This window comes from Schistocerca cancellata, chromosome 1 (genome assembly GCF_023864275.1).
Source record: "Schistocerca cancellata isolate TAMUIC-IGC-003103 chromosome 1, iqSchCanc2.1, whole genome shotgun sequence".
Lineage (NCBI taxonomy): Eukaryota > Metazoa > Arthropoda > Insecta > Orthoptera > Acrididae > Schistocerca > Schistocerca cancellata.
This window is the reverse complement of record NC_064626.1, coordinates 621,265,049-621,284,753: the sequence shown is the minus strand read 5'-3', so window position 1 is coordinate 621,284,753 and position 19,705 is coordinate 621,265,049. Positions and strand designations below refer to the sequence as shown.

The window sequence follows — 19,705 nt, the reverse complement described above, 5'->3', positions numbered from 1 at the left end:
AATTCATTCTGAAAAATTAAGTGGATTATAAAAACGTCAGGTACATGTGGTAGTTTAACGTTGTTACCAACGATTTCGAAAGACACACATACACACACACACACACACACACACACACACACACACACACACATGGCAATCCAAATTTTATTACAATAGTTTATATTGAAAAAAATGTGTAGCCTGTGTCTGTCCAACCGTTTGTTAGAGTATCATGTAAAAATTTGAAGTAAATCGGTCAAGAACTTTTCGAGATTTCTGGTAACAACTTCGAACTGCCAAGTGTACCTGACGTTTGTGTGATCCACATAAAATACAAAAATATCGAAAAGTTCTTGATCGATTTACTTCAAATTTTTGCACGACACTCTAATAACCATTCAGCCACACATAATCTACATACTCGTAATTTTTAAGCAACATTGCAGGTTTTCAATTAAAAGTGAGTCTGAGATAAAAATATGCTTTGCTGTACTGAGAAATGTTCATTTGCATGTATTGTACCGTATGTTAACCAGGGACCTAGAAACGACGAAGAGGCTCCATCCCCACCTTAGCCGCAGTGGTCCACAACCCCTCGACGACTACTGCAGTCCACTTCACGCCTCCGCCGCCCCACATCGAACCAAGGATTACTGTGCGGTTCGGCCCCTGGTGGACCCCCCAGGGAACGTCTCACACCAGACAAGTGTAACCCCTATTATTGCGTGGTAGAGTAATGGTGGTGTACTCGTTCGTGGAGAACTTATTTGCGCAGCAGTTGCTGACATAGTGTAACTGAGGCGGAATAAGGGGAACCAGCCCCGCATTCGCCGAGACAGATGGAAAACCGCCTGAACACCATCCACAGACTGGCTGGTTCACTTGACCTCGACACAAATCCGCCGGGCGGATTCGTGCGAGGGAGCAGGCGCTCCTTCCCGCCCGGAAAGTTGTGCGTTAGACTGCACGGCCAACAGGGCGGGGCGATGTTCATTTACTTTTCTTTCTCGCAGTTAGTTTTAACTAAGATATCAGTGCATTTAAAGAACGTATATTCTTCCCCTTTATATACAATTTCAAACAAAATTTGCATTCACAACAATGTTCCATTTCGTTTTATACATCGCAGTCGATTTTTAGCAAAAACAGGAAAGTTGCTTATCGGCTTGTGAGTATAATACTACCACGTAATATGAATTGTTCGAAACTTTGTAATACTACTCGTTCGAAAATTAAAATCGTGGGAAATACTGTCTTGACGCTACTGTCCTCACTGATCCAGCAGCTGGACAAGTCTCTGTCCAACCATGTATACCTATGATCTTACCCGATTTACCCACTCTTTTTAAGCAAGTTAAGTTTCCAATCAAAGTTTCCTTTGCAATACCAATAAACAAGATTCAAAGTAAGAGAGAGGGACGAAGAGGAGGTTGACAGAGAGCGAAGGGGGGAGGGGCAGGAAATGAATGTAGAGAGGAGGAAGGAGGAGATGGACAGAGAGAGGGGCGGGAGGATAACAACAGAGAGAGGGAGAAAGGAGGAGGTAATGGTCAGAGAAAGAGGGTAAGAAAAGGAGGTGGACAAAGAGAGGAGGATGGAGGAGATAGACAGAGACAAGGGAAAGGAGGAGAATGACAGAGAGAGACAGGAGGAGGTGATGTACAGAGGAAGGGGGAGGAGAAGGAGATGGACAAGGAGAGGGGGATGAAGGAGATGGACAAAGAAAGGGGGAAGGAGGAAAATGGCAGAGAGACATGAGAGGAGGAGAATGGCAGAGAGAGATAGGAGGAGGTGATGTACAGAGGAAGGGGGAGGAGAAGGAGATGGACAAAGAGAGGGGAATGGAGGAGATGGACAAAGAGAGGGGGAAGGAGGAGTTGGAAAGAGAGAGGAGGGAGGAGAATGGTAGAGAGAGATAGGAGGAGGTGATGTACAGAGGAAGGGAGGAGGAGAAAGAGATGGATAAAGAGAGGAGGAAGGAGGAGATGAACAGAGAGTGGGAGCAGATGGAGATTATGACACACACCAAATTCCCATAAATATTATTAGCAACTGCGAAGCATTGCCGTCTTTGCTAGTAAAATATAGGTACACCAATCACCAATGACGCCACATATGGCTTCCTCTATAATCACTGGATGGTTAAACAAAATATAAATAAAATCAAGTTACCTTTCATTAGGAATGTCGATGCACTCAACGACTGTGACATGACTTTCAAAATGATGGAGTGCAGCAATCAGTCGCCTTTTTCTTTCAGGTTTTATTAAAACAAATATAGAATTCGGCTAGCGCCTAACCATTACTAATGCTAAAAAATACAAGAAGTACATAATCAGGAGATAGCATAAAAAGTTACGAATCGTGGCATAACCTATATCCCTTATACATTAGACTACATACCTGCCACTATTTCATAGTTTCAATACATATCCTAGTACGTCAGTACTCTGTTGTTCACCTTCTGTCGCAGTTCATTCAAGACTACTGTATAATGAAGGTAGGCTTTGAGGAGAACACATCAGTTAGCTGTATGGGCCCTCTGTATGAACTACGTAATATGTAACACTCAACGAAAAGCAGTTATGGTCTCTACTAAAAATCTTCAACTTTGCATAGGAATTAAACAAAATAAAATTCTAGTAAAATTATTTCGTTCTGTAAAACAGTGAACATAGACGATGTAAAAAATTGCAGATTCACTCCTTGTGAGGCAATTGTTTTGTTATTCTTAAAAACACATAGGTAACGTCAGATTGGTAAACGTTTTGTCAAAAAATATTCACAAAACACAAGGAGGCACATACTGCATGCTGCGACTATTAGAATTGGTTTGATTTAAATATTTTTATCTTTTGTGTTGTTTATCTCTGTATTTAATCATCGCAGCGAAGCATCTGGTGCCTCTTATTTACTGAATACTTCATAGACGGCGCAAAATGTTAGCAACATGGATAGCTAGTGGGACTTGCCGTTCCGTTGTGGATGTACAGAGTACAAATCTCTGTGCCACTTCAAACAGATTTTAATTATAAGTACGATAAAACCAGTATACTGAATTTCTGTTACTGATAATGTACATGCATCTAAAGTAGTGTAACATGGAAAACGTTCTGTAGGTTCAACGTCATAACCATCATAGTCGTACAGTATTATGTTAATTGCTACCACATATTGGAAAGACGGCAAAAATTCTGTCTGCTTGCTCCCAGTCTCAAGTACTTAGGGAAGTTGCCCTCCTCCGACCTAAACACTCCAATCACAGTACAAGACAAATTTATCCTCCAGTCAAAACGCAACACGGCCCCTGGTCATGACTGTGCCACCCACCGCCACCTCAGAGAATGCCTCTTCTCCTTCTTGACTGTTCTTGCCGATTTATGCAACGTCATCCTCTCCACCGGCTTCTACCTCAACGTGTGGAAGACTTCCCATGTCCTCTTATTCCTCAAACCCAACAAACCCCCTTCCATCGCCTCTTCCTATCGTCGCATATGCCTCACCTCCACTTTCAGTATGATCTTCGAATCCATCCTCTCCTATCGTATCCATCACGACTTTAATCAGCACCACCTGCTCCCCCTTACCCATGTGGCTTCCGAACTTCCTTCTCCACCGACGACCAACTCCTTAACCTTGTCCACATTCTCTCCTTTCAACTTAACTCCAATTGCTCCGCTATTTTTGTTTTCGTCGACCTCCAAAATGCTTATGACCACATATAGCATCTTGATCTCCTCTTTAAACTTTAAACCTATGCGTTGTCTAACAATTTTGTCCGTCTGGTCACTTTAATCTTGTCATGCCGTCCTTCCCATGTCACCCTCCACAATACCAGCTCCTGTATTATTTATTCCACTGCTGGCATCCCCCAAGGCTCTGTCCTCTCCCTTCTCGTCTATCTCCTGTACACTGCCGATATGCCCAAACCACCCCCACCTGTACACCTCCTCCAATATGCTGATGATACCGCCTTCTTGGCTCTCTATCCTACCCTCCGATGGTCCCAACACACCCTCAAAACCCACCCTGACCAGTTCATCACTTGGTGCAACCAATGGTTCCTTTGTATCAACCCCTCCATGACCCACGCTATCATCATCGGCCACATCACCTGCTCCTTCCATGATTTCTATCCAAACATTTATGGTCATCTCATCCAGCTCACACCCCTCCCCCCCCCCCTTTTGAGATATCTTGGCCTCACCCTTGACCGTCACGTCACCTCACCTGGACCTCTCATCTCGTGACCATCCAGCAGAAAATCCAATCCCATCTCTGCCTCCTGAAAGTCCTGCCTGGCCAGACATAGGGATTGCATCCTACTACCATTCTCCACACCTACAAATCCTTCATCCGTCCTATCCTGTGTTGTGCCAGTGTTGCCTGGATATCCACCCCCCCTCCCCCACCCACTTTTACAAGGTCCTGCAAACCTTAGAACGCAACGCGCTCCACCTTGCCTTCCGTATCCTCCTTCTGTCCTCCACATGACTCCTGTATTACCTCATCCCCTTCCCCCACCTCCTCCTTTTCCTCCAACATATCCGCATCCTTGACACTACCCGCAGGCTTGATCCCCCCACCCCCTGGTGTCCTTCTTCTTCTCCACCCGCCGGCTGGTGTGGCCGAGCGGTTCTAGGCGCTATACAGTCTGGAACCGCGCGACCACTATGGTCGCAGGTTCGAATTCTGCCTCGGGCATGGATATGTGTGATGTCCTTAGGTTAGTTAGGTTTAAGTAGTTCTAAGTTCTAGCGGAATGGTGACCTCAGATGTTAAGTCTCATAGTGCTCAGAGCCATTTGAACCTTTCAAATCCATGCCTGTTGCTGCACCTATATCGCTGTATCCCTCCCTCTCTCCACCTCCACACCCTCCATCTCCTTCATCAGGACAATTTCCAGTATCTCCCTCCCCCAGATGATGAACTTCGCCATGACATCTACCCTTCCTACCAACTGTAGCCTGGCCTTATCCCCCCCTCCCCAGGGACCCCCTTTTCCTCTCCCCTCCTTCCCCAAGAGCGGTTTTTCATCCTTCCCCCCCCCCCCCCCCTTTGAGTCACTGCACACCTTCCTCGTCTGTTTTCCTCCCCATTCCTTCCCTCCTTGGCCCACTTTGGCGCGCCCCCCGCCCTTCTCCCCCTCTCTGCCGCCCATCCACTCCTTTCTTCCCTTCTCCTTCGTCTCCATACCCCTGGCAGATCCTCTCCGTTTGTTCCTCGCCGTCAGTGTGCTACGTCAGTGTTGTATTCGGTACTGTTCTCCAGTGATGTCAAGATCTGCGATTTTAATCATGTGCTGGCCATAGTGTTACTTTCCGTGATTGTTAGGTGCTACGCCACCCAACGCAACTTTTATGCTCCGACCGTAATTCGCCTTGTGTTTCTCTTAATCCTCACAGAGTGTGGTTTTTTGTGTACACTTTTTAGATTTCTATCACCGTTTTTAGAGTCACCTCCTTTTTAAGCTATCTTCCATTATGTTTCCCTTTTTAAATGTCTGTTTCGCCATATTTAAAAATATTTACTCCTTTATGTTGTTTTAAAGGTCCCCTGTTACGTACTGTCTCTCGGCTGAAGATTGGCGCCTATGCTACTGCCAGCCCGCCTCATATAGGGCACTGAAATTCAATAAAGGAAAAAAGAAAAAAAGAAACTTCGTCGTACCCTCTAAATCACACCGCCTACTGCCTCCCAGCAAGCAGCCTTCAAACAGTTCCCAAAAGTGCGCATTTTTATAATGACCTAATCATTAATCCAAGCGCCTTTCAAACAGTTCTCAAATCTGCACATTTTCCATAATGACCTGATGACTAATCAGGTTGCAGCTAACATTATTGTGATGGCAACAGATCTCCAGCTCTTCTATGAGGTTGAGGAACGTGCCCCTCTCACACTTCTACAGCAACCTCACATTAGATGTCAAATTCGGCAACTTACGTATTGCTGTAAATAAATGAGCAGCCATACTCGATCTATTGCGGAATCTTCTCTGTCCAACGCGATGCATTCTCCATACCTAATGTTCACCTCCTTCCCATTTGGCCAACGTAACAGGCCCTACAGGCTGGGAAATAAATTTTATGAACTCCAGGAGCATGAAATAGGTTCTTCGTGTCTACGGTATGTTGCAGAATACATTCTAAGTTATTTTTGGTTCCAATATAAATAAAACGTAAGAACATAAAGCACGAATGACATCAATCATGGCGTCTTCCAAAATCATCCGGTAGTAACACCACGTGAAAAGCTTTGGGCATTGTGTAGCTTAACGTGAGGCATCTTTGTGATTTGGGCGAGATGCCCCATATCTTATGTACAAGATAAAACAGAGAAAACAAGTAGGAAACGCCCTTAGTAAATAAACGGCCCGCGTAAAAAGGACTATGTCTCTTACAGCTGCGTTCCTATATCTGTTAAGTACTTCATGTGATGTTGTTATTTTTGCCCGTCCCATGGTCTTAACTGAGGAAGAGGGCCTCCTTTTAAAGATCTGTTAGATCGTAGGATTTAAGTAGATTAAAATCATAAGATTTAACATAACATAGGTAAGGACTACTGACGTGTATAAGATCCGCATGCATAATAGACGAACAAATTGCGTTGCTACCCAATGATTTAAGAAGATACCGATGTGGCGTCATCAGTCCTTAATGTGGCGTCATTGGTGTTTGATGTACTTACACTGATCAGCCAGAACATTATGACCACCAACCTCCTATCGATATAAAACCTCCCCCCCCCCCCCAGGCGATAGCAGCATCACCTGGCGAGGAATGGCTGCTAGTCAGACACCCGCACTGTGCATATAGTATCAGTGAGCGTGGTGTCCGTATGTAGAATTGGGAAAAGGCGCGATCTATCTGAGTTTGGCCAAGGGCAGACAGTGATGGCCCGGAGGCTCGGAACGAACATTTCGGAAACTACACGACTTGTTGGGTGTTCTAGGAGTGCTTTGGGTGAGTGTCTTCAATACGTGGCGAAAACAAGGTGGAACCACGTCCAGACGTTGTAGGGTTGGGCGGCCGCCACGCCTTACGGATGCGGACGTTGTAGGCTCGGCATATTGGTAAAACAGCACAGGCGGCGAACTGTGGGGGGAAACATCAGACATTAATGCTGAGTAGAATACAAGCGTGTCTGCATACACACACAGTGCACCGAACACTCCTAACGATGGGCCTCCCCAGCCGACGACCTGGGCTTGTGTCAATGTTAACACCACGGCATCGACAACTGTGACTGAAGTGGGCACGTGACCATCGGCATTGGACGTTGACTCAGTGGCAAAGCGTTGAGTGGTCTGACGAATCTCAATAACTTCTTCATTATGCCATTGGGAGGGTGCGAGTCCGTCAAATGGTTCAAATGGCTCTAAGCACTATCAGACTTAACATCTGAGGTCACCAGTCGCCTAGACTTAGAACTACTTAAACCTAACTAACCTAAGGACATCACACACATCCATGCCCGAGGCAGGATTCGAACCTGAGACCGTAGCAGCAGCGCGGCTCTGGACTGAAGCGCCTAGAACCGCTCGGTCACAGCGGCCGGCCGAGTCCGTCATCTTCCAGGGGAACAGCTCCTTGATATCTGTACTGCGGGATGGAGACAAGTCACCAGCTGCTCCAGTATGTTCTGGGGAACATTTACGCGGGCATTCGCGGTTACAGTGCAGCTCGTGCAAGGCACCATGACGGCCAGCGAGTATCGTAATTGCACACTGATTGCAGACCACGTACACACATTGTTGTGTCTAGACAAGACAGCCTAGACACAATGAGAGGAAGCCGAAAGGCACGCGCTTAAACTCACGCAGGCTGGCGTGAGGTCTGAAACAGGATGCGTAATGAATGCTATAAAGAAAAGTACGTAGCTTCTGGAATACTTAACTTTAATCCACATTTGTAGAACATCGCTCTTGATGATACATTAATAGAATCTCAATATCACTTGAATACGGCGCCTTGCTAGGTCGCAGCAAATGTAGCTGAAGGCTATCTAACTATCGTCTCGGCAAATGAGAGCGTAGTTGTCAGTGAACCGTTCCTTGCAAAGTCGGCTGTACAACTGGGGCGAGTGCTAGTACGTCTCACTAGACCTGCCGTGTGGCGGCGCTCGGTCTGCCATCACTGACAGTGGCGACACGCGGGTCCGCCGTATACTAGCGGACCGCGGCCGATTTAAAAGCTACCACCTAGCAAGTGTGGTGTCTGGCGGCGACACCACACACGTTCTTGACGATCATGTTTCCCGACGGCAGTGGCATTTTTCAACAAGATAATGCAGCATGTCACAAGGCCAGGAGTGCAATGGAGTCGCTCCACGAACACAGAGGCAAGTTTCAATTGATGTGCTGGCCTCTCAATTTGCCAGATCTGATTCCTACCGAACGCATCTGGCAGGTGATTGAACGTGGCATCAGAGCTCATCGCCCTCTTCCCCGGAATTTATGGTCACTTGTGTCTGCAGCTGTGGTGCCAACTCCCTCCAGCGACCTACCAAGGCCTCGGTGCCTCCATGCCATGACGCTTCGCCGCCGTTATCCGTGTCAAAGGTGGATATATGGGCTATTAGGTAGGTGGTTACAATGTTCTGTCTGGTCAGTGAATACTTTTAAAAATTTAGGAAGTCAGTCCTGTGTCTGTACAACTTGACAGGAATGCATTCTATTAACTTTTATAATTTTGTTATCTACTATTTACGGATCATGTTACGTAGTGCAACTGCATGATGTTACAAAATGTGCCGTGTGTGGCGCCATTGTACCTGTTGTTTGTGCATTCCACTTAGTTTAAGAATGAATTTCATTAATTTAATAATTTCAAAATGTTCTTTACAGATCCTTTTACGCAGTATACTGCCTGGTGTTGTAAAATAGGCCATGTCTAGCCTCATTGTACCTCATATTTAAGTATTCCACTTAGTAATGTACACGTTTATTCACGTATTCCATGAGCAACTTGTCAAGAATTTATTTCGTGTACGATTTTGTAAATCTCCTTTGGGTTACAATAAAAGTGTCAATCCTTGGACGCACGCCCCCACTAACCACCTCTTAAGGCACGTGGACGGCGTAGGCACTTCTCAGAGAAAATTTACGCTCTATCGTAAACGATGAGTACATGCGGAGGCAACTTTATCTCCTATCACACTTATTCATTCATGGCCAGTTTTCTTCGTGCATGACTGGTGTAAGACAAGACTTATATTTATGGTATGTCATCTAGTGTTGAACAATATTAGTGTTGCAGAGCATAAGTTGCTATTGCATGCATTTTTGTAAACATTATTGTCATATACTGTAACATCTCCTTCATTTCATCCCTCAGTTTTTAAATCGCAGCTGTCAACGATTATTACAATTTAGATATTATCTTTCAGAGTCAAACAGTCTACAGACAATATGTTTATGTAACTGGGGTACGCAGGCTCTTTTTGCATAAGGTTCCCATACAAAAATCAGCAGCCTAAGCACGTCTCACCAACTGGCTGAACAACGGTCTGTGACTTTGTGCGAACAGAGTGCTCACCTTGAAGGGAATGAGCCTGCTGCAATGCTCACAGGTTAGGTTCTAACTAGACTTTTATCGTTCGTACCGTTTTTTGTGATCTAGTTTTATCTAAGTGTCAATGATACATTACAAAGCATAATGTCTGAATTTCGCACTCTGAATCGAATTTACATATATTTGTAGAGCTGAATTACTATTGATTATGACGAGGGCGGTTTGAGAGATGTCGCTACGTGCAGTGGGAGTGTGGGAACGCTGGTATTGTTCACCAATCGACCGCATGTTTATTCACGTCAGCACTCATCGTGCTCTTGTTTATACAGTGTGAAACAGCTGTGTGCTGTCCCAGCGGAACTGATTTAATTAGCTTGCCGCATGCAGCATGGTAAAAAGAAATACTATAATTAAATAACAGCTACGTACAAAATGAAGAGTAATTTCCATGCACTCTTAGGACAACATTCGTTTGATATGATTTTCTGTGCGAAGGAAGTTGTCCATCAGAGCAGTCATTGTGTGCAGGTCGTATGTAATACAATGCTGTGTGCCACCGTCTAGAAATAGTAATATCATGTGTCGTATTAAAATAATTAGCTAGGACACATTTACTTAAGTCGTTTCTCAGGCCAGAATGACAATGGGTCATTCATGCAAAGTAGGCGGCATTTTAGGCATCAAGTGTTCAACTGTAACGCGTTCTGAGAAGATTTCTATGAAGTTTCAATATATTTCTAACATATCAAATCTGAAAAGAAAAACATCTGGCGTCATATTTGATACAAAGCAGACACGTACCACTATTTGGGCGTAGCTAAAATTGAACTACTCCAGAAATAAACACGTTTCTTCTTCATATTACATAAGCTTATTCGGCCAGATCGCATAAAAACACGCAATGATTATAGTTTCAGCAAAGTTAAATCACCATCTTCAGGTAAATTGTATTCAAAAATTTTTACAAGGCCGATCGATGTCGTCCACTGTTCATATTAAATGGACAGAATTGTAATGTACATAAATAAACAATTATGGAAGATTCTAATGTCAAAACAACATAAAATACATACAAATTTAAAGTAAACATACCTTATAGAGACGCAGTGCATGGAACTACCTCTCGTTGTACAAGGGAATAGCTATGCGAACAGTGCACGACAGTTACAAATAATATAAATAAGACGTGTATAGAGTGTTTTCATGTTGCGTCTTTTTGACATTTCTCTTACTGTATGACGAGAGTTGGTACTATGGAAAGTCGTCTCTACGAGGTATGTTTACTTTGAATTTGTGTGCATTTTATCTTGATTTGATGTTAGAATTTCCCGTAATTGTATCTTTATATACATTAAAGTTGTGTCCAGGTAATATGAACAGTCGAAGAATTGTGGTAGCCCTGTAAATTTCTTTCTCTAGAAATGATCTGGAGACGGCGATTTGATTTTGCTGAAACTAGTAGTCATTGTGTATTTTTGTGTGATCTGGTCGAATAAATTTCTGTAATAAGAAGAACAACCGCGTTTAGATCCTGAGATCGTCTCCAATACAGCTGACATTATCAGGTAATCATAATACTGCAGAAATAGTTTAAGTAGAATGAATACAGCAGACAAAATGAATACGATAAATTAAAGATATAAATATTTGAAGAGCTGAACGTTAGGGATCTTCTCAGAATTGTAGTAAGACAACAATCTAATTCACGACACAGGTGGCGTAGAATAAGACTGAAAAATTTTGAAAATCATTAGTACTTAAAATATATAATATGGATGATGGACAAAATAAAATCCAAAAAGTCAGTAATTCGGTATCATGAGCTCTATAAATAAAGGGGAACAAAGTTACCCAAGACAGTTAATCATCATATATAAAATCGCATTGAAAACAAGAAAAACGACGACATGTAGTGAGGTGACTTTCAAGACAAGCAAACGAGGAACGCTGCATGCAGTCTAATCAGAAATTAAAATGGATCACAGAGATTTCGATTTAAGTTATTCAGAGAACTACACCATAGCCGGTCCCATGCCCAGTTACGAAAGGATGGTGGGAAAGATTAACTCCTTGTTAAAAAAAAAACTCACGGTTCACGTGGCCTGAATGACAGTAACTTGTAAGGCTCCCATTCCAGGCTTACAATGAAGAGAGCAACTATTATAGAGGCAACGTAGGACCACGAGCTCCTTATATGGCATATGGTGGAAGCAGCAACCCCCCTCCCCCCCCCCCCCCTCCCGCCCGCCTGTTGGGGTCAACAGAGAAGCTAGAGTGGAAGAGGCACTCGTAACGCGGTCAGGAAACACCTAAATTACTGACAAGTCAATCAAGGGAAAATCTGTTGGATCGAAACGTTGACGAACAGGCAGTGGAATAGGACATCGAAATGGTATGAGGAACACGCTTCAAATAATAAGCTGGAGTGTAAGAGGCGGTCTAGATTTTAAGGAGACGGAACATATTCACACACTGCTAAAGAAAGAGATCAACATCAGTGTCATATCACAAAAGAAAAAAAGAAATTTATGGGCATCATGATACATAGTGGAATTAAGAAACAAAGCTGCAGCAGTAGCTTTAACAAGTAGTCAGATGTGGAAGAATAAAACAGACTATTACACGTTTATTAGTGAGAGGAGAATACTAGTTGGTTTTACGGTTGATAGGGAACATTTGTGAGTGAGAGGCGTTTACGTTTCCGACGAGGGGTACAGATGAAGAAACTATCTTTTATGTACATTTACAACAACTCATTAGTCAGCGCAATAAATAGCCGGAGATCAGAACGATCCTGTTGGCAAACATCAACGGGAAATGTATGGAGAAAAATACAACAAAAAGGCCATAAGCTTGGAGACTTTTGCGCTTTAATAAACACCTCCTTTCGATAGAAAGTAATTAATAAATGTACGTGATGCGCAACATGAACTAGATCAGTTACGGATTATGTGATTACTAATCCCAGAATAGCAACATACTAGGCAAAGGCGCTGACCGCTGCGCCATCGGGACACAGTGGTCATCGCAGCTGCACGCACTGACCTAGCAGACCAAAATTCTCAACTTATGCCCACACTACTGATGTAGTACCTCTTGCCCGTTGTCCTCATTACTCGCGCTACTTCGCTGATACCCGGAAGAGTTCCAGCATATCCAGCATCTGCACTGAAGTGATCGGTTTGTCGGTTGGATATATCCAAAAGAGCAGACACTATTTTGAGCCTGCAGACACTATGAATCAAGACACAAAAGAAATAATGATTTTAGCTGCCCGTGGGGAAAGTTGAAAATCTCTGCATGACTGGAATTCGAACTCAGACTTCCTGCTTACTAGGCAGATGTCCGAAAGAACAGACACTACATATAAAATTAGAGTGAGGACAACCAATTGATCACTTCAGTGCAGATGCACGCAGTACTCGAACTCTTACTGGAATCTCGTGTGGATGTGTTGAGAATATGTGTCCTATAGTATTTCGTGCAGTTGCGATGATGACTGTGTTGGGATGACGCAGCGATCAGCGCCTCCGCCTAGCAAGCGGGAGACTTGGGTTCGAATCCCAGTCCGATATAAATTTTCAACTTTCCCCATTGACTTAAATCAACGCCCCCTGGACGTTACTCATTAATTCTTTTGTGTGTTGATTCGTACTGGCTGCAGGATCAAAATGGTTGTCTGTTCTTTCGGATATGTCTGAAAGAACGGAAACCAAATGTATGAGATATGATATTGGCTTACATCACTTTATGGTATACAGTAAAATTCAGTTTTTGGCCAGGTGAAGAAAACTAAGACAGAAAAATAGTCCTACACATGTAGAAAAGTATGAGCTACACTTCCTTCAGATTGAAAGTATTAGAGATCGCATCAGACAAGATTAACAGAAGTATTAACTGCTGTAAGTGCAAGATATATGACTGAAGAATAATGGACAATTATTAAAAATCCAGTTTTGGAGACAGCTTGTTAAGTTCTTTGTAAAAAAAATAATTACAGAAGAAAAGAGAGCTTCCATATGTCAGGCCCTGCCCTTATATCATAGATTTCAGACCCCTATGGCGTAAAGCATAAAGAAAATAGTTTTCACTTGTAAAATATAAAGATACTGTACAAAATTTAAAAGATTTTCTAAACGAATGTCATGTTACATTATAGGACTAAAACAACGTGAAACTGGTTCAAGAAATACTCGCTGTTTTTTGACGATGGGCTCAGGCTCAAAACAAGTTACGGCGAAATAAAGCAATCATCAAAAAATGTGGCTGATTGCAGTTTTTTCTTATAGTGAAAATAATGCTAGTAAAAATGACTTTAAAATTCGAACAGGTGTGTGTTCTACCATGCAACAATGTCATTTATCTGTAAAAACTTCAGTTCTGTAAACTTTTGTTTGGATGGTTGCCAAATGATGATCCGACTTTGAATTATTACCTTCAATGACGTACAAAAAATAACACCAAACCGTTGGACGTGTACGTCTTGGAGGCAATACAAAACCTATGCCAGACCTGTTTCTGCACCTGCAAATTGATAAACTGCAGGTCAGTGTTACATCTTAGATATTTCATCATACTGCACTCTATTAGCTACAAACAACTTTCTGCAGCGAGGTCAGAGCAGCGTTAACATATTAGTGGCAAAGATCTGATTACGCAGTTGATATTCCAATTACATGTTTTGACAAAGCGATCACTGTGGTTGGTTCAAATGGCTCTGAGCACAATGGGACTTAACATCTGAGGTCATCAGTCCCCTAGAACTTAGAACTACTTAAACCTAACCAACCTAAGGACATCACACACATCCATGCCCGAGGCAGGATTCGAACCTGCGACCGCAGCGGTCGCGCGTTTCCAGACTGAAGCGCCTGAACCACTCGGCTACACCGGCCGGCGATCACTGTGGGTTTTAATATTAATTGCTGCAGTGCTCATACACCGAAAATGATGCAGCATGCCCACATCTTTCTTGTGTTTTAATTATTTCATTCAAACGCCATTTCGATGACAGATAAATGAAGAAGTTATGACAACCCAGGAACTTCTATTTTGGGAAATAGGACTCTACTTCATGGGTTAACATATATTTTTTCAAGCAACGTTTAGCTTTTGCCAAAGAAAATGTCGTTTGTGTTACTTTTAACCGTACTGATCAAAATTATCTGCTACACAGTATTGTTTCTTTAAAAACTTGTATTCGTGTAGTGAATTAGTTAACTTTCAAGCATCAATTGTACACGAATGCAGATTATACAGATAAATTACCTCGTTAAGTAGTAGAATAGCCACATCTTTCTGTTTTAAAGTCACTTTATTCGGTTTCAAGTGTTCCAGTTGACGCACTTCTTTTTTCAGTGCAAAACAAGTGGAGGTGTCTTAATTAGAGATGATGAAGATGACTCAGTTCTGTCGTACAGAAAAACAAGTACTTAATAGAGACTGATGATCGCTTTTGTGCAGCGAGAAGACTTGAGAGCGAAAATAAGACGTTATTGTTTGTTTGCCTCCCGTGTTCTAGCTGGAAACTCAGACCGAATTAGCAGGCGATGGTGCGGCGCCATAGGTGCCCGCCTCCCCATTCTCCCGGCTCTTACCCCGGGAAGCGTCAGGCAGCAGACGGGCTTATTGCGTTACCTGACTCAAGAGTTGCTCGACGCCTGTAATTTGTCAGAGTGAATGGCGAGAGGAGGTCTCGGGCGTCGCAGTTTGCTCCAAACTACGTCATGCTCTGAGGATAAATACACAACCAGCTCAGCTCACTACCTGTTAAATGAACCGTCACACGTCATACGTCTACGGCACCTTTTTTCAAACGTTGTCGTTGCGATATATGAAACACCACGAAAGTAAACGTGAAAGTTTGAATGCTGATATGTTAATATTTAACATTGTGGACGTGCTTCATAGAACTCGAAATTCACAGATTAAGAGGAACGTTAGATATACAGAGTGGTCCATTGATCGTGACCGGTCCAAATATCTCACGAAATAAGCGGCAAACGAAAAAACTAAAAAGAACGAAACTTGTCTAGCTTGATGGCGCTATGGTTGGCCCGATAGATGACGCTGCCATAGGTCAAACGGATATCAACTGTGTTTTTTTTAAATAGCAACCCCCATTTTTATTACATATTCGTGTAGTACGTAAAGAAATATGGAGGTTTTGGTTGGACCACTTTTTTGCTTTGTGATAGATGGCGCTGTAATAGTCACAAACATATGGCTCACAATTTTAGACGAACAGTTGGTAACAGGTAGGTTTTTTAAATTAAAATACAAAACGTAGGTACGTTTGAACATTTTATTTCGATTGTTCCAATGTGATACATGTACCTTTGTGAACTTATCATTTCTGAGAATGATTGCTGTTACAGCGTGATTACCTGTAAATACCATATTAATGCAATAAATGCTCAAAATGATGTCCGTCAACCTCAATGTATTTGGCAATACGTGTAACGACATTCCTCTCAACAGCGAGTAGTTCGCCTTCCGTAATGTTCGCACATGCATTGACAATGCGCTGACGCACGTTGTCAGGCGTTGTCAGTGGATCACGATAGTAAATATCCTTCAATTTTCCCCACAGATAGAAATTCGGGGAAGTCAGATCCGGTGAACGTGCGGGCTAATCCACCTATCATGAAATATACTATTCAATACCGCTTCAACCGCATGCGAGCTATGTGCCAGACATCCATCAAGTTGGAAGCACATCGCCATTCTCTCATGCAGTGAAACATCTTGTAATAACAACGGTAGAACATTACGTAGGAAATCAGCATACATTGCACCATTTAGATTGCCATCGATAAAATGGGGGCCAATTATCCTTCCTCCCACAATGCCGCACCATACACCAACCCACCAAGGTCGCTGATGTTCCACTTCTCGCAGCCATCGTGGATTTTCCGTTGTCCAATAGTGCACATTATGCCGGTTTACGTTATCGCTTCTGGTGAATGACGCTTCGTCGCTAAATAGAATGCGTGTAAAAAATCTGTCATCGCCCCGTAATTTCTCTTGTGCCCAGGGGCAGAACTGTACAAGACGTTCAAAGTCGTCGCCATGCAATTCCTGGTGCATAAAAATATTGTACGGGTGCAATCGATGTTGATGTAGAATTCTCAACACCGATGTTTTTGAGATTCCCGATTCTCGCGCAATTTGTTTGCTACTGATGTGCGGATTAGCCGCGACAGCAGCTAAAACACCTACTTGGGCATCATCATTTGTTGCAGGTCGTGGTTGACGTTTCACACGTGGCTGAACACTTCCTGTTTTCTTTAATAATGTAACTACCCGGCGAACGGTTCGGACACTTGGATGACGTCGTCCAGGATACCGAGCAGCATACATAGCACACGCCCGTTGGGCATTTTGATCACAATAGCCATACATCAACACGATATCGACCTTTTCCGCAATTGGTAAACGGTCCATTTTAATACATGGGTAATGTATCACGAAGCAAATACCGTCCACACTGGCGGAATGTTACGTGATACCATGTACTTATACGTTTGTGACTATTACAGCGCCATCTGTCACAAAGCAAAATAAGTAGTCCAACTAAAACATTCATATTTCTTTACGTACTACACGAATATGTAGTAGAAATGGGGGTTCCTATTTAAGAAACGCAGTTGATTTCCGTTTGACCTATGGCAACGGTATCTAGCGGGCCAACCATAGCGCCATCTGGTTTCCCCCTTCAAGCTAGACGAGTTTCATTCTTTGTAGTTTTTTCGTTTGCCGCTTATTTCGCGAGATATTCGGCCCGGTCACCATCATTGGACCACCCTGTATATTGCAGGAGTGGGATATGCTTCTATTGCAAAGTACTAATACTTTTCGAATCCTTCACCCAAACACATTTGAGTATGTTCTTTTGAACTACGGTAAGTCAGTACTTTTTGTTTCACCCCAGAATTTTTATAATATTTGCTAATAGTAACAGTGACCGTAACAGTAGTTTCACGGAATCGGCACCTGTATGTGCTCGGTTATTTGGGAGGGGAAAATTAGTGGAAAGTACCTTAGTCCGTATGTCTTGTATGAAATATCTCCCTTAAGCGCTTAACAGCTTTCCCTGAAGCAAACACGTATCTAACGAGAATGAGGAGTGCTAACAATGCTGCACATGTTTTGTGTCGGTAGTTAATGCTTAGCTACGTAAACGCGCGCGGCGGGTGTGGGTTTTAAATCTAAGTCCAGCCATCCAGATTCAGGTTTAGCTAACTTAAGTAAATCAGTTAGCACGAGTACTGGGAAGATTCCTTTGAAATGGACTCGGCCTGCTTCCATCCACATTCTAGCCTAACCAGAGCTCGTGGTCCGTGTGTCACGATTTCGTCACTAGGATGTTACACTATAATCATACCTGATACATTCTGCGGCAGGTGACAATTTCATTACAATCTTTCTGGAGGTTCTCCTGCGTCATGTTATAAGACACTTAAAATGCTAAAATGCCAAACTGTCCTACGTTAGGAACTGCTGCAGCAACATTCTCCAAAGCGTAGAGTAATTGAGACAAACCCATTATCAGCAGGTAGACACATTATTGAATAAAAACCCCTTTATGAGATCTACTTTTAAAATATTACAGCTGAGATCATAAACAGAACTGGAGGCTAAACACTTGTGAGAAGACGTGCATAATTGTTTACAGATAGAGGTTATGGTACAAGTATTTCTTAACTGTCTTGTACTGAGAAGAAAATAAAGGTGATGAAGAACTGCTTGGTGTAAGTCAAAGTAACGTGCTGATTTTACATCAATTTCCTTTAATTTCCAGTGTACTGCATGCAAGAAATACTTGTACCACGAAGTATCAATGTATTTTTTTTACTCTTTAAATTTTCCACTCGTAGGAGATGTTTCGCATGTGACTTATGTTTTTTTACATCAGCTGTAACGTATTACAAATGCTTACACTATCTATGTTGTTCTATGGCAGGTTGGTAAGGGTTTCATCACGAAACATCTGCGGTTCTTGATAAATACATGTACAGCTCTATATGCCGTTCGTAAAATACTTATTGGCTGTATGACAAGGTGCTCAGAAATCCTTCGACTTATGTACCGCTTTGCATCCTAAGAGTAAATCTAAAGCCTCGAGAGAGGGAGACTAATTGGCGTACGGTAACTTTTACGCGCGTCCTTGTGATAAGGTGTCTGCAGCAAGCGCAGTCACGTGCCAGGGCAGAATGCTATGCACGAGGTGCGCTATCTCCAGGCGCCTTATCTTATCTGAAGATATTCTATAAAAGACCTAAGTCGGAAGCGTGTGTTACGCAGTGACTCTGACGACATTGCGGGTGCAGGTTAGATGTGAGTACACTTGCCTCATCTTCTGCTTATTTAGCTGAGATGTGTTAATTCTATGAATGACATAGTGTTGTGACCTTTCACGCTAGCATTTTATTTATTCGCAATTGCTTTGTGGCCAATATCGTGTACAACTGAAGTGCATCGGCAAAAGTAGACAATAATAGGTCACAATACGAATGTAAACAGATACATTGTGAGTGGGAATGTCATGTTACTAAAATGATTATCTTAGTGCTGAAGAGCATGGAATGTTATTCTTTCTACGGTCGCAGGTTCGAATCCTGCCTCGGGCATGGATGTGTGTGATGTCCTTAAGTTAGTTAGATTTAAGTACTTCGAAGTTCTAGGGGACTGATGACCTCAGATGTTAAGTCCCATAGTGCGCAGAGACATTTGAACCATTTTTTTGTTATCCTTTGCAAATAATAAAACTCTTTGGTAAATAGAAATTTCATCAGGCACTGCCGGCAGAAGTGGCCGTGCGGTTCTAGGCGCTGCAGTCTGGAACCGCGAGATCACTACGGTCGCAGGTTCGAATCCTGCCTCGGGCATGGATGTGTTTCATGTTCTTAGGTTACTTATGTTTAACTAGTTCTAAGTTCTAGGGTACTAATGACCTCAGAAGTTGAGTCCCATACTACTCAGAGCCATTTGAACCATCATCAGGCACTCGGACCTCTATCCCTGCATTTCACGAGCAGTGCTCCTACCCAATCAACAACGCAAGCTATCCACATAGCTCTCACCGACCAGTCCTTCTACGTTACAAACTCCACACAGGCTCTCCTCCATACCTTGTTGTATTGTCACGCATGGGACAACAGGATATGTCACAGGATGTTTCAGCCATGCCACAGAGGTTACTTTCACAG

The 19,705-nt window shown here is 43.0% G+C and overlaps 1 protein-coding gene across 1 annotated transcript in view; it reads right to left on the bottom strand.

The window, feature by feature from the left end:
- The window catches only part of LOC126161969 (otoferlin-like), a 994,328-nt gene that overhangs the window by 705,703 nt on the left and 268,920 nt on the right, over window positions 1-19,705 (bottom strand). The gene's annotated exons all lie outside the window — the stretch shown is intronic.